The sequence below is a fragment of the Malaclemys terrapin genome, chromosome 1, assembly GCF_027887155.1.
Source record: "Malaclemys terrapin pileata isolate rMalTer1 chromosome 1, rMalTer1.hap1, whole genome shotgun sequence".
NCBI lineage: Eukaryota > Metazoa > Chordata > Testudines > Emydidae > Malaclemys > Malaclemys terrapin.
The window spans coordinates 136,324,493-136,339,336 of NC_071505.1; the positions used below are offsets into that span (position 1 = coordinate 136,324,493).

General features: G+C 54.3%; 1 pseudogene; it reads right to left on the bottom strand.

Moving 5' to 3' along the window:
* Positions 1-8,952: 8,952 nt before the first annotated feature.
* Positions 8,953-14,844, bottom strand: part of LOC128831944 (alpha-2-macroglobulin-like) — a 38,898-nt pseudogene continuing 33,006 nt past the window's right edge.

Genomic DNA, 14,844 nt, shown 5'->3' on the forward strand with positions numbered 1-14,844 from the left:
AGGCATTAGTGAGGGGGCATGTTTGGAGGGCACCTGTGGGAGGGGAATGATGATCTGTCACGTTAACTACCAGCTCTGCCCTCCTCCTGGCCCCACCATGCCCGTGGTAGGGCTGGAAGGGCCCTGGGAAGAAAGGAGGATGGTAACTGATGGGCTTTTAGGAGCACATCTACCGGCTGGAGGCTGCAAGAGGAATAGCAGGGAGCCCAGGCTTTGTATCCACTTCAGGGAGCTAGTGCAAAGGAAGGGGCTCTCCGTAGCCATCTGCAGTACAGGAGAGCTGTTGATGTGTGGAATGGCCCATTCATCTCAGTGGAGTGTGCTCAGATGAATTAGGACACACCAAAGAGATGACTAGTCTAACACAATAGCTCTGGGTGGTGTGAAATGACCCATTCACCGCAATGGGAGTTCCCCTCTACCTCAGTTTCAGTTGTGGAATACCATTGTTCAAGGTAATCTCACTATACATATCAGTTTTAGAGCAACTGGAATATTAAAATATTTTTAGGGGGGGGGGGCCAGTATCTGAGGAATGCCTGAACCAAATTACTCCAAACTTGCCCCATTGCCCTTGTTGTGGCATACAAATATCCTAGATAATTTCATTATGCATGTGGATTTTCGAGTACTTTGAAAATTAATAGAAGTTCATAATGCAGGGGGGAGGACATATATTGGAAACCTCTTGATCAAATGACCTAAATTTGCACCATAAATTCTACCCCAGCCCCATAATAGCTTTTTAATTATTGCTTTCCCAAAAGGGAAGTGGATGGTAGAAATTATCCACGATTGATCCCAAGAGAGTAATATCAGGATCAGAGCCATAGTTTGGGCCCCAAGTATGTGTAAAAAAAAGTTATAAGAAGTGTAAAATGTGGATGTTGCCTAATTTTTTAGTGGGACTGTGTCAGGATTCCACCCCCCTGAACTCTGGGGTGCAGATGTGGGGACCCACACGAAAGACCTCCTAAGCTTATAGTCTACCAACGTAGGTTAAAACTTCCCCAAGGCACAAATTCCTTTCCTTATCCTTGGATGGTATGGCTGCTATCACCAAGTGATTTACACAAAAATTCAGGGAAGGGTCACTTGGAATAGGGATCCCCCCAAAATATCCCCCCCAAGCCTTTTCACCCCCTTTCCTGGGGAGGCTTGAGAATAATATACCAACCAATTGCCTTAGCAATGTGAGCACAGACCAGACCCTTTGTCTTCAGGACACTAAAAACCAATCAGGTTCTTAAAAGAAAAACTTTATTTATAAAGAAAAAAGTAAAAGAATCACACCTGCAAAATCAAGATGGAAGGTAACTTTACAGGGTAATACAAAGATTTAAAACACAGAGGATTCCCCTCTGGCTCAGCTTCACAGTTACAAAAGCAGGAATAAAACTACCTCCGTAGCATAGGAAAATTCACAAGCCCAAACAAAAGATAACCTAACGCTTATCCTTGTCCTACTTACAATTTCTGTGATTTTAGATGGATTATTCCAGGTATATTTTCAGGAGATATTGTACCTGCTTGGCTTCTCCCTCCATCCGGAGAGGGAACAACAAATCCTTCCCCCGCAAATTTGAAAGTATCTTCTTTCCTCATTGGTCCTTCTGGTCAGGTGCCAACTTGGTTATTTGAACTGCTTAACCCCTTACAGGTAAAGCAATCCAGTACAGCTGCCAAGGAGGGATTTTATGCTACTACATACATAAAGGTTGTTACCCTTCCCTCTATATTTATGACAACAACATAAAACAATCTTGACTACTAAACCAACCATGTGGCTATTTTCAAGACAAGGTTTTTTTAAGGGCCTTTCCCCTAATCAACTTTCTCTTACCCTAACCTATTATGTCATGCTCCCAGCACTCTATTCTATATGCACATGTCATGGTGGAAACGGACACATTTCCACATCTAGCTCCAGTCCCACAAAGTCAGCAGTTTTTTTGAGGAATTAGGAATGTAAAGGATAATTTCATTTTTAAAGGTGATCTATAAAAGGGGCAATAACTGAGACTGTGCCATTGTTTGATTTTCTTCTCTTGTGTAAAGAAGGCATAATGATTTGGGGGTCTAGGTGGGTTTTTTTGTTTGTATGTTTGTTTGTTTGGGTTTTTCGGGGGTAGGGAAGATACATTTATGTTGCCTCCTTTTATATTAAAAATCTAGGTCCTGTCTAGCCTGGAGTACTCATACTTTGGCTTTGTCTAGACTAGAATTGGTGGCCTTGTTATAATTTTAGCTAATTGATTGTAAATGCTAATTATGTTGATAACTGAGGCTCTCCACAAATGTTTGTTCTGGACCACCAAGTTTTGTGGTTTGTCCAAGCTGAGCCTCCATGTCCTGATACTCTGCAAATGTGGGGGTCTAGATTAGCATTTACAATCATTTAACAAGCAATTGTCAATCAATTACAACAGGAGAACAAAAAGAATGAGGAATACTTGTGGCACCTTAGAGACTAACACATTTATTTGAGCATAAGCTTTTGTGGGTAAAAAACTCTGTGTTCTATGTGATTTTGTTAATAACTATTTAACTTCAGTGCCAATTGAATATTTTGGATAAAGGATACATGTGTGCAAGGAAGGAATGAGAGAGACAAATTTTCCCCCAAATTTTTACTATCCTGGAGGAGTAGGACAGTCCCCCTTTTGCCCCCTAAGTGGCACCCCCGCGGACAGACACCTCCCCACCCAGGCAGAGCAGCTTAGCCCTCGCAGAAATGGGGGAAGGCAGTGGCAGTGACTCCGCATGGGCCCCCCAAACTGCACCCATGGTGGACTCCTGACACTGCAGTGGACCACACCACCCCAAGCCCCAGGCTCCCTCTACCTGGAAGGAGACTCACCTAGTGCTGCCTGCAGTTGGAACAGGCTGGGAGCTAGAGACTGCCCAGGAGATCTGGGTAGGAGGCAGGGCGACCCAGGTGAGCAGCATCTCATTGCTGCTGATTAGGCAAGGCTTCTGCAGAGCAGAGGGAGTCCTGTACTCCCTGCTCACCTACCACTAACCCTGGCTGGAGCAGCTCCCTGAGGCTGCTGGAGGAGAGGCCCCACTCCCCACTGAGGGTTGAAGCAGGGCTAGGTCAGCCCCTGCTGCAGCCAGTTCAGGGGCCACAAAACAGCTGATGGGGGGCAGGGCTGCATTCAGGGGAGCCTGCCAAACAGCTGATAAGCACAGTCGCCTACCAGCTGATCAGTGGGGGCAGGGCTGCCCTGGAACTGCTGATCGTGGCCGGGGCCGCAGCACCACTATTGCCGGGGGGTGCTGAGCACCCACTAATTTTTTTCCATGGAGTCGGTACCTATGGCTGGCAGGATGCTTGGATTCCAGTTGTCATGTGTTGAAAAGCAATCACAGCTCAGGAAACCGCTGCTATTTTAGTCTTCCCCACAAACCAGCTTCCTGGATGTAGAAGTGAAAATGTAATCATGGGCAGAGGAAGGAAGAGAGAGAAAGGATGGTGGTTTCTAGTAAACACCTTCTCTAACCAAACAGCCAGCTTATTAGACACTCACTGCAGTACAGATAAAGCCATGTTAAGAGCAGGCAGGCTCTGATTGTGCTCACAAGAAGAGACGTCCTTCTTCCTATGTAATAACAACATGCATTCTTCTTCAGGCTGGAGTTTGATGATTTGGTTGAGAGTCCTGGACTAGTTATGGAGAATCTTTACTCCTTCTCGTGACACTTGCCATTCCTTTTTTTGTGGATGCAAGGGCTGCAATTCCCACTTACAGGTTGGGTGCTGAAATTGTCCAGAAAGGACACTCAATTCTATGTCAGTCTCTGCCAACTCCACACCAACTTATCTAGGGTTACCATCCGTCCAGGTTTCCCCAGACATGTCCAGCTTTTTCAGCCTTAAATGGCTGTCCCGGGGGGGATTTCAAATGAAGTAGAAATGTCCGGGATTTCTCCTCCTGTGGAGTGCGGCGCAGCTGATTGGATGCCTGGCCTGATTGAAAGCCACTCGCAGCCACTAGAGCAGAGTCCCAGGCAGCTGTGTTTGGAGTGTTTGAGGCCATGTGGAGCCTGCGTTTCTCCCTCTGCCGGGTGAGTGGGGGGAGCAGGGCAGGGGACACAGGGGCGAGGGGGTGCAGAGGCTGCAGGGCGAGTGGGGAGCAGGGGGCACAGAGGCTGCAGGGGTGGGGGGGTGCAGAGGCTGCAAGGTGAGTGGGGAGCAAGGGGCACAGAGGCTGCAGGGGCGGGGGGGTGCAGAGGCTGCAAGGTGAGTGGGGAGCAGGGGGCACAGAGGCTGCAGGGGCGGAAGGGTGCAGAGGCTGCAGGGCAAGTGGGGAGCAGGGGGCACAGAGGCTGCAGGGGTGGGGGGGCGCAGAGGCTGCAGGGCGAGTGGGGAGCAGGGGGCACAGAGGCTGCAGGGGTGGGGGGGCGCAGAGGCTGCAGGGTGAGTGGGGAGCAGGGGGCACAGAGGCGGCAGGGGGGTGCAGAGGCTGCAGGGTGAGGAGGAGCAGGGCAGGCAAGGACATAGAGGCTGCGGGGCGAGTGGGGAGCAGGGAAGCACTTAGCAACCCCCAACCAAGATCAGAGCGGGAGGGAGGAGGGGGACTGCGGGGTGCTCAGAGAAGGGGGCAGAAACTTTGGGGAAGGGGTTGGAATGGGGGCGGAGAAGGGGTGGGGTTGGGGCGGGGCCGGGAATGGGAAAGGGGCGGAGTCGGGGCAGGGCCGGGGGCGGGGCCGGGGCCCAGGGGCGTGTCCTCTTTTTTAAATGTTTGAATATGGTAACCCTAACTTATCACTACCCCATCTGTCACCCTGCCTGGAGTGGCTCACAACCATGCAGTGCCGTAACAAGGGCGAGGCGAGTGAGCAGGAGCGCCACCAGCTTTTCTGCCGCCCTAGGTGGCGGAAGGTCCCGCCCCGAAATGCCGCCCCCCACAGAGGCGGCGGAAGGTCCCGCTGCCAAAATACCACCGCAGTCGCCGCCCCCCAAATTGTAGCGCCCTAGGTGTGATGAAGTGGGAATGTTCTTGATGTGTTATTTGAATGCTGAGTGGGGAATATTGACCTGGGAAGGTTGCAGGGGAGTTTTGCTGGGGCTGCCTGTATTGGGGAAGGGAGGATACCTGAGCATGTAACATGAGAACCCCGGGCGGGGGGGGGGGGTTGGAGGCCAGGTGACACCTCTGCCCAGGAAACTGGACAAAGGACACAAAAGCTGGGGGAGGAGCCGGGAAAAGGCCAGAAAGGAGGAGGCTGAAGGGAGTGTGGAGGTTTGGGAGCTGGCTGGAAGATGGGGAGTGAGTACCCGACGGGGCTGTGGCCTCCCTGGGGCTCCCAGATGGACCTAACTAAAGGGGGAGGGTGCTGCTGTTGGTACCGGCAAGACCTGTTTTGGACTGTGTTCCTGTCGTCTAAATAAACACAGTCCAAAACAGGTCTTGCCGGTACCAACAACAGCACCCTCCCCCTTTAGTTAATTCTCAGCATTCAACTGGTGACAATGCGGTTCTGGCGGAACCCAAGTGTGAGTGCCAACTCAGGACAAATTGCTCAAACAGGGCAGTTACAGCCCAAGACTGGGTTTTTTTCCACCTCTAAGGCAAACCAAACCAGCCAGACTAAGAGGACTTTGGTCTCACCCCACTGGATAACTGCAAGTCTCACAAGCAATCTCCTTAGAAAAAAGAAGAACAGGAGTACTTGTGGCACCTTAGAGACTAACAAATTTATTAGAGCATAAGCTTTCGTGGACTACAGCCCACTTCTTCGGATGCATATAGAATGGAACATATATTGAGGAGATATATATACACACATACAGAGAGCATAAACAGGTGGGAGTTGTCTTACCAACTCTGAGAGGCCAATTAATTAAGAGAAAAAAAACTTTTGAAGTGATAATCAAGCTAGCCCAGTACAGACAGTAAGAAGTGTGAGAATACTTAATTGGCCTCTCAGAGTTGGTAAGACAACCAACTGGTTGGTACTCCTGTTCTTCTTTTTGCGGATACAGACTAACATGGCTGCTACTCTGAAATCTCCTTAGACACTCCAGTTTCCCAGAATTACCACCAGTGCCACTCGTTAGGGGGACAAGTGGTTATGAAAACCAATACCCAAGTAAAAGAAAAAGGTTCTCCTGATCCCAAAGGACCAAGCCCCAGACCCAGGTCAATATACAAATCAGATCTTACCCACAAATCACGCTGTTGCCAATCCTTTAGAATCTAAAATCTAAAGGTTTATTCATAAAAGGAAAAAGATAGAGATGAGAGTTAGAATTGGTTAAATGGAATCAATTACATACAGTAATGGCAAAGTTTTTGGTTCAGGCTTGCAGCAGCGATAGAATAAACTGCTGGTTCAAATCATGTCTCTGGAATACATCCCCTGCTGGGATGGGTCCTCAGTCCTTTGTTCAAAGCTTCAGCTTGTAGCAAAGTTCCTCCAGAGGTATGAAGCAGGATTGAAGACAAGATGGAGATGAGGCATCAGCCTTATATAGTCTTTTCCAGGTGTAAGAACACCACCTCTTTGTTCTTACTGTGGAAAATTACAGCAAAATGGAGTCTGGAGTCACATGGGCCAGTTCCTGCATACTTTGCTGAGTCTCAAGGCATATTTGCCTTCTCTCAATGGGTCCATTGTATAGCTGATGGTTCTTAATGGGCCATCAAGCAGGCTAGGCAGGGCTAATCTCAGCTTGTCTGGGATGTCACCCAGAAGCATAGCATAAGTTTGCCATTCAGACAGTATAGAGCCAATATTCATAACTTCAACTACAAAACTGATACACACATATAGACAACATAATCATAACCAGTAAACCATAACCTTGTCTTAGACACCCCATTTGACCCCCTTTATACAAGATCTGGGTGCCACTACAGGACCTTGGTTGCAACAATGATCTATATGATCCCAGATTAATTCAATAACGTCACAATTGTGTTCCTGTCGTCTAAATAAACACAGTCCAAAACAGGTCTTGCCGGTACCTACAACAGCACCCTCCCCCTTTAGTTAATTCTCAGCATTCAACTGGCTGGCTGAGAGTCACGGTGAATCACTGGAAGCCGGGGGTGCAGGGCCTGGTCTCCCCCACAGTCCGTGACACTAGGCGACCGCCTAGGTTGCCTAATGGGTTGCTACGGCCCTGTGAGTGAGGCACTTGCCTCGGGTGCCCAAAGCTGAGGGGCGCAGAAAGCGGCAGAGAAAAAAAAAAGCTGCTGGCACAGAGATATTTAGGGTGATCTCCCAGCCGCCCCCCGCGCCTCCCCCGAGTGTCCCCCGGCCCCGACTTGCTGCCCCCCCTCCTTCCCGGGGCCCTGAGCAGAGAGTCACTGTCTCTCCCCTGCAGCTCCATGCTGCCTCCCTGCAGCAACTGCTGCCGCTGGGTCCTAGTGCCCCAAACTCTACTGCCAGGGCAGACCGACTCTGAGCCTGCCCTTCCCCCTCAGACCACAGTCACTGCTCCTGCCCCATGCTGGGCAAGGAGGCAGCCCCATCCCTCACCCCCAGTGAGGCTAGTCAGGGGCAACAGCAGGGGAGGAGGTGCACACAGCACCCACTGGCACCCACCATGGAGGAGGCAAGAGAGATTCCTGGACCTGAGAGGGGCCCTAGGAGCACATGCAGTGACAGTGGTGGGGGTGAGTGTGCTGCTGGGGGGGCAGGAAAGGGGGGCTCCTCCCCCAGAGCTTGCTGCTGCCGGCAGGGAAAGGGCTGGGGGGAGTCCTCCTCTCTGGCCCCTATCCTGGAGCAGACTGCCTGCACCCCAAAATCATCCCCAGCCCTGCCCCACCCCAGAGCCCATACCCCCTTCACCCCCCACTGCACCCTCAACTCTCTGCACGAGCTCTGAGCCCCTCCAGCACCTTAAACACCTTATCCCCAGTCCCAGCCAGAGCCCTCATCCCCCCACACCCCAACCCTCTGCCCAAGCCCTGAGCCCCTCCCACATCCCAAACCTCCCATTCCCAGCCCTAGACAGAGCCCTCACCCCTACCCTCGCCCTGAGCCCCTCCCACTCTCCAAACCACTCATCTGCAGCCACAACCCACAGCCTTCACCCCTGCACCCCATCCCTCTGCACCCCTCCCATCCCCAAACTCCCTCCCAGAACCTGCACCCCAATCCCCTGCCCCAGCCTAGGGCCTGCACCCCAGACCTCCTCCCTCACCCAAACTCCCTCCCAGAGCCTTGGGTGAGGGGGGTGGAATTTGGGTGGGGGCGGGGTCTGGGCACCACCAAAATTTGACAGGGTTGCAGAGCCGTAACTAGGTATTTTTGCGCCCAAGGCAAGAATATAAAATTGTGCCCTACCCCAGGGCCGGCTCTTCGGCGGCAATTTGGCGGCGGGTCCCTCAGTCCCTCTTGGAGGGAAGGGCCTGCCGCCAAATTACCGCCGAAGAATGAATGAAGCGGCGGCGGTAGAGCCTGTGATTCTGGGGGGTCTAACTCATGATTGTTGACTGCTTGGGCTGGTAATGTTGCTTCCAAGATGGTCTTTGGTTCCAGTCCAGTTCCAATCCAGAGAGGGACTCACAGGTTAAGAGAGGAGGGAGGTGCTGGATATCAGCAGTGGCCACTAGGGATCAGCATGTGTCCTGAGAATGCTGGGAGTTCAGGTCTGCAGGGCAGGATCGGGGGTGGCAGGTTTAAATATGAATGAAAATAAGTGGTTCAATGCACCCTTTCCCCCGGCTGGCAGCGCAGAGCAGAGTCCTAGCTGGATGGGACACACCTGGACCTGAGAAGTCTTGGGTGAAGCTGTGATCTGGGGTTGAACAGGGATAAGGGGGCTGGGAACAGAGAGGCCAGGAGCCATTGGTCAGGTTGGTGAATTCATTTATTTGTAATGTTTGTTTCCCTCTTTTTGCTGCTGTTTTCTCTCTGATGCTCCATCCATCCACCTCGGCCTGCGCAGGGGCTAAGCAGGTGGGACGCGGGAGGCTCGGAACACGACTCCATCCCTCACACATTGTTCTGCTCGGCTCCCACTGTGAGGGGAAAAGGAGCAGGAACAGAAGGGGTTTAGAGAAGAAAATTGCCACACCTCCCCTAGACCTTGATACAGAGCCAGCAACACACATCCAGGGCTGGGCACAGCTGCTCCACCGCAGGGAACACAGCACAGCACTGCCAGGCCCCTGGACAGGAGGTTCTATGGCCCTGATCTCTCCCCACCAAGGGCAGGGCCATGCTTCATCTGCCTCCACATGGAGTGTCTTAGAGCACTGGGGAGGTGCAGCACAGGATCCAGCGCTGGCTGTGTCAGCCTAGGGTCTGGCTGGAACCATCCCTGCTGTGTCTGACACTGCAGAGCAGCCATGTGGCAGGGAGACAGCCCGGCTGGGATGGACGTGGGGCCACAAGATACTCGGTGCCATAGACATGCTGAGGCTCAGCTCGGACATTTACTTTGGGAGCGAGGTGAAGATCTGAGGAGCACGTTCTCTCCCCGCCCCTTTGTTCCTCTGGGACCCAGCGCAGACTGGAGTGAATCCATTTACACAAGAGCCAGCAGTGCCCAGGGGAGGGAAGGGAGCTCCCTGCACTCGGACTGAGCAGCTGCCTGTGGATCAGCACCAGGGGGAATGGAGCCCAGAGAAGGCCCTGGATGCTGAGATCCTTCCCTGGGCCTCTCAGACCTGCAGAACAAGGGCTGGGAAAAGGAGGCTTCTGCTGAATCCTGCTGCTGGGAGACCCTCCCCTCCTCTGTCTGTCTGGCTCTCCTGTGCTTTGGTTCTTTCATTCACTCTCTGATCCTCCCTGTCACGGATATTTTGGCTCCTCTGATCCTACCGAGAAGCAGGAAGTTCAGACCCAGCTGCTGGGGAAAAGGGGGTGCAAGGAGTCTGAGCTTAGAGGACAGGCTGAGCGGCCTCAGGTTCTTATTTGATCTGAGCCCGGACAGCCCATCTCTGAAAACGTCACACAGACAAGTGACCCAGGGAGATGGCAGGGACTTGCTGGCTCTGATTGGGCTGGAGCCTTCGCCCCGCCCCTGGAAGTGCCTTTCATAAACCACTGCAATGACACAGTTTCAATACGGCTCACGAGGAAGAGGCTGCAGCAGGGAGATGTGTGAAGTGAGGGATGAAAGGAGCATCTGTCCCCCGGAATAAGCAAAGACGCCATCAGTGCAGGCAACAAACCCCTGTGCAGGGGGAAAAAGCCACCAGCTCCGACTGCACCGGGGATGCACTGCCTGGAGCTGAGCTCTCGCAGTGGGGAGTAGATCCGGGGGTGCTGTGAGCAGGACGAGGGGAGGAAATGGCTCTTCATACGCTACCTTTGCTGCAGGGGGCGCTGTACTCAGCAATGGCAAATTCATCTGGAAGACACAAGGGAAGGGAGATGTGATCAGGGCTGCGTGAGACCCAAGCAGGACTCCTCGCACTTCCAGCAGGCCCTGCGGCAGAGAGCTGGCACCGCACCAGAGATCTCAGGCAGAAGGGGAGGGAGCCCTGTCTCCAGGGGCACTGGGGGAACCTCAGCTGGGCTCCATGGGAGGAAGGCAAAGGTTACCCCAAGGCTACAGTGCAACAGGCATCTCCAGCGGGTCTGTGCCAGGTGCCTTATGGCCGTTTGCACCTCGTCTGACACACGACCGCCGGGGTTGGCGTTGGGCTCTGGTTTTGTCACCCGATGTCCTAGCTGGGGAGGTGGAGGAGCGAATGTGCCTCCCCCAGGTCACACCCAGAGCTGGGATCTCAGGGCAGTATCTGAACCCAGGAGCCTCCCAGATCCCTTTGGCTCTGACCCACCTGGGTTGGCACCTTCCCTCTACAGTGCGGAAGGGGTCTGGGGCTCGTGGTGCGAGCATGAGGCCAGTGGAATATGATCCCTCGCCCATAATCCCGGTGTGCCCCACACTCTCATCTGGGAGAGGGGTGACGCTGCTGAGATGGGCCTGTTGTGTCCAGAGATGAGAGGGGGACGCTGTCTGCGTGGGGCAAACCGGTGTCAGGGATGGTGGCGGCAGGGCCATTCGGGTTGGAAGCAGGAGGAGAAGGGAATGGGGTTTGCCCTTGAAACTGCGTGGGCAGTCGCTGAACAGGCAGTGCTCGCGTGAGGTTCCCAGCTCAGCCCCAGGCCTGTCCCCACCCTCAGGAAGCAGCACGGGAGTGGGGAGGTGGATCATCGAGAGAACGAAGCCAAACACAATCCCGAGCCCAGCAGGTCCCCTGTGGCTCTGACTGTGGCCTCTTCCTTCCCTGTGACAGGCCCATGGGGGCTAATGTCCCCCCAGCACTGCCCCACACGCACCCGTTTCGTAGTAATCGTAGACTTTCACTAGTGCCGGCTTCAGGCTCTGCACGGGGAAGTCCTGCTCCACCGCGAAGGAGAAGCTCCGAGTCATGTTGCTCACCTGGGGTGTGTGTGGGGGAAACAGATGAGACTCAGGAGGCAACTCTGAGCCACTTCTCCCTTTCCTTCCCCATCTCCCCACCCCTCATTCTGCTGGTCCAGCATCTGCCCCCCTTGGCTGCAGGACCTGGCAGGGATTCAGGCCCTGAGGGAGAAGCCCTGCTGCCCCGATCCCTATCCCCCAGGTACAAGCTGCTCTTCCTGGTACCCATAGGCTGGAGGGAGAACAGGAAGGCCCCAGCTCTATAAGTTGCGGGGGAACAGGAAGAGCTGCACAGAAATGCTGGGGAGCAGCAGCAGCTGTGCAGCAATACATGGGTTTGTTTTCCCTGGCCAACACCTGAGAGATCCCCGCTCAGTGCCTCTATCAAAGGTATGTCAGGGGGTGACTCTCCCTGGCCCATCCCGGCCCCCTGTGAGCGCTCACTTGCTCCATGTAGAGCAGCACGTGGTTGGTGCTCAGTTCTGTGCGGTGGATGTGGTGATGTCCTTCCAGCTGCCAGCGGTAAAGAGAGAGAAGCAGGATGTAACTGAGCCCCCTTCGAACCACCACAGAGCCCTAAGCAATGGGATGCTGAAGCAATCTCAGAACTGTTAGCAATTATCTTTGAGATCTCTTGTAGGACGGATGATTTCCCAGGGGATTGGAGGCAGGCAAACAGAGTATCTATCTTTAAAAAGGGGAACAAAGAGGACCCAGGAATTCATAGACCAGTCAGCCTAACATTCATACCCAGAAAGATAGCAGAAGAAATTATTAAACAGTCAACTTGTAACAGGATTACAAGATAAAGCCAGCATGGATTTGTCAAGAACAAATCATGCCAAACCAACCTCAGTTTCTTCTCTGAGAGGCAGGGCCGGCTCTAGGCACCAGCAAAACAAGCTGGTGCTTGGGGCGGCATATTTTTAGGGGCGGCATGGCCAGCGCCAGAATGCAGCCCCTAAAAATGTGCCCCGGCCGCCCTAGCTCACCTCCGCTGCTGCTGCCACAGCGCGCGAAACAGCTGATTCGCGCACCGCTGCTCCCCCTCCCTCCCAGGCTTGCGGCGCGCGAATCAGCTGTTTCGCGTGCCGCGGCGGCTTGGGGTCTCCCCCTCCCTCCCAGGCTCTCAAACCTGGGAAGGGGGGGAGACTCCGAGTGGCCGCGGCGCGGGCGCCGCTTTTCCGCCTCCTTCCCTCCTAGGCTTGAGAGCCTGTGGGGAGGAGGCAGGGCTGGGGATTTGGGGAAGGGGCGGAGTTGAGGCGGGGCCGGGGGTGGGGTAATTAAAGAACCGGGAGGGAAGCAGCCAAAATTGTTTTTGCTTTGGGCGGCAAAAATCCTAGAGCCGGCCCTGCTGAGAGGGTTACGGGACCAGTGGATAGTGGGGGTGGGGAGGGAGAGGAAAGCTGTAGTCGTCATATATCTTGATTTTAATATGGCTTCTGACACAGTCCCACATGACATTCTCATAAGAAAATCAGGGAAATGTGGTCTAAATGAAATTATTATAAGATGAATGCACAAGTGGTTGAAGGACTGTACTAAAAGGGCAGTCATCCACGGTTTGCTGTTAAACTGGTAGGGTGTATCTAGTGGGGTCCTGCAGTGGTCAGTCCTGGGTCTGGTACTATTCAACATGATCATTAATCACTTGGATAATAGAGTGGAGAGCATGCTTCTAAAATCTGTGGATGACACCAGCTGGCTCTGGGGGGGGAGGGAGAGAAGCAGGGGCAGGAAGAGGCAGAACGAGGGCAGGGTGGGCTCGGGGGAGGGGGTGGAACGGGGTGGGAAGAGGCAGGGCGGGGACAGTCCTTGGGGGAAGGTGGCAAGTGTAGGCAGGGCCTGGGGCACAGCAGGGGTCAAGCACTCTCAGGGAAACCAGAAAGTCGGTGCCTTTGGCTGCTGCTTTAAAGGAAGAGGCAAAATCTGTACTGTGGCCCCATGGGCAATGCATAATGCAGGCTGGGAGAGGCTAAGCATCCCCAAACCTCCGCTAATGCGCCCAGCCGTGGCCCCAGGGCTGGGCTGCAGCAGGGCTCCGAGCTCCTCCAGAGCTGGGGATTAGGGCTGCTTCGCCAGGCCAGCTGGAGTTCCTCTGATTGTGGTGGGGGGCTCAGGGCTCCTCTGGCCCCAGTGGGTGAGAGTGTGGGGGCATGGGGGTGGGGCCTCAGGCAGAAGGAGCAGGGCAGGGGTGGGGCCTTGGGTGGAAGGGGCAGAGCGGGGGCTAGCCTCTTCGAACGGGGGTTTCATGCCCCGCCTATGTATGGCCCCACCCAGCTGGTGGACTGAGATGTGAAGTATCACGGTTTGAGACCTGTAGGGCACAATCAAGTGCAGCCTCAGCTCATTGTCTGACCCATCTCCTGAGGGGAGGGCTGTGGCTGTGGGCAGGGCTGGGCTCTGGGCACTGCCTCCCCTGTGCTGCTCACAGGCTTCATTAGTCTGATGGCATCACACCTCAGGACCCCTCAAGGGACACCTTCCAGCATCTGAGTCTCCCTGAGGAGATGCACGGCCCAGAGTGGGCTCAGGAGTGTGTGTGTGTGGGGGGGGGAGGGAGGGGGGTGTTAGAGCTGGGGGAGAACAGAGGAATGCAGGGAGGTGGGGGCTCATCATTCTCTCTCCCAAGCACTCCGCGAGCCCAGCCTGATTTCCCCTTACAGGAGCACTGTCCCCTCCAGGGGAGACTGTGAGGTGCCTCCAGCTGGGCCTGCTCCCGCTGTGTGTAACAGTTTATCAGGGAGTCACTGAGTGGGAGCTCAGGGGGATGGGATGGGATGGGACGGGGAAAGAGTGGGGAATCAGGGGAGGGTCAGAAAGAAGATATGAGGTCAGAGAGACGGGAGACAAGGGGGGGTCTGACGCTGGACAAGGGACTAGGGAGGTGCCAGGTTGCACTGGTAAAACGAGGGGTTGGGGTTTGGAGCTGACCAGGTCCAGAGTGGGGTTGGAGTCAAGGGACCCTAGATGCCCACTGGGTGAGGTTGGGGTTGTGGGGAACTGGACTCCACTGGGTTGTGGGGCAAATACCCCTGGGGGGCTGCGACCCATACACAGAACGGGCCATTACCATCCTCACTGATGACTTCATAGGTACGAATCCTGACAGCATCTTAACGTCAACGATGACCATGTTGGAGACGGGGCGTTTCCCTGTGTAGCTGGGAGACCAAGTGGGAAACGAAACAAGGTTTAATACATCTCAGCACAGAGCTGATGCACCTCCCACCCTGCCTGGCTCCTGCTAGTCCAGTCCTGGTCCCTGGCTCCCTGCTCTGCCACTACCTGTCATTCCTGCCCCGCAGCCCAGCCCCGCTGCTATCCCAGTCCTGGGCTCCCCACACAGCTCTGCCAGTGCCCCTCAGTCCTGCCCTTGGAGCAGCGGAAGTTTGATGAAAGTCCCTGAAGCAAGACAGCATCCTTTCCAATAAGGGGTTCAGTTAAATTACTCCCATCGTTGGTGGCAGGAGGAGGAGGAGGGAACAATTTAAATCAGGATTTAAATC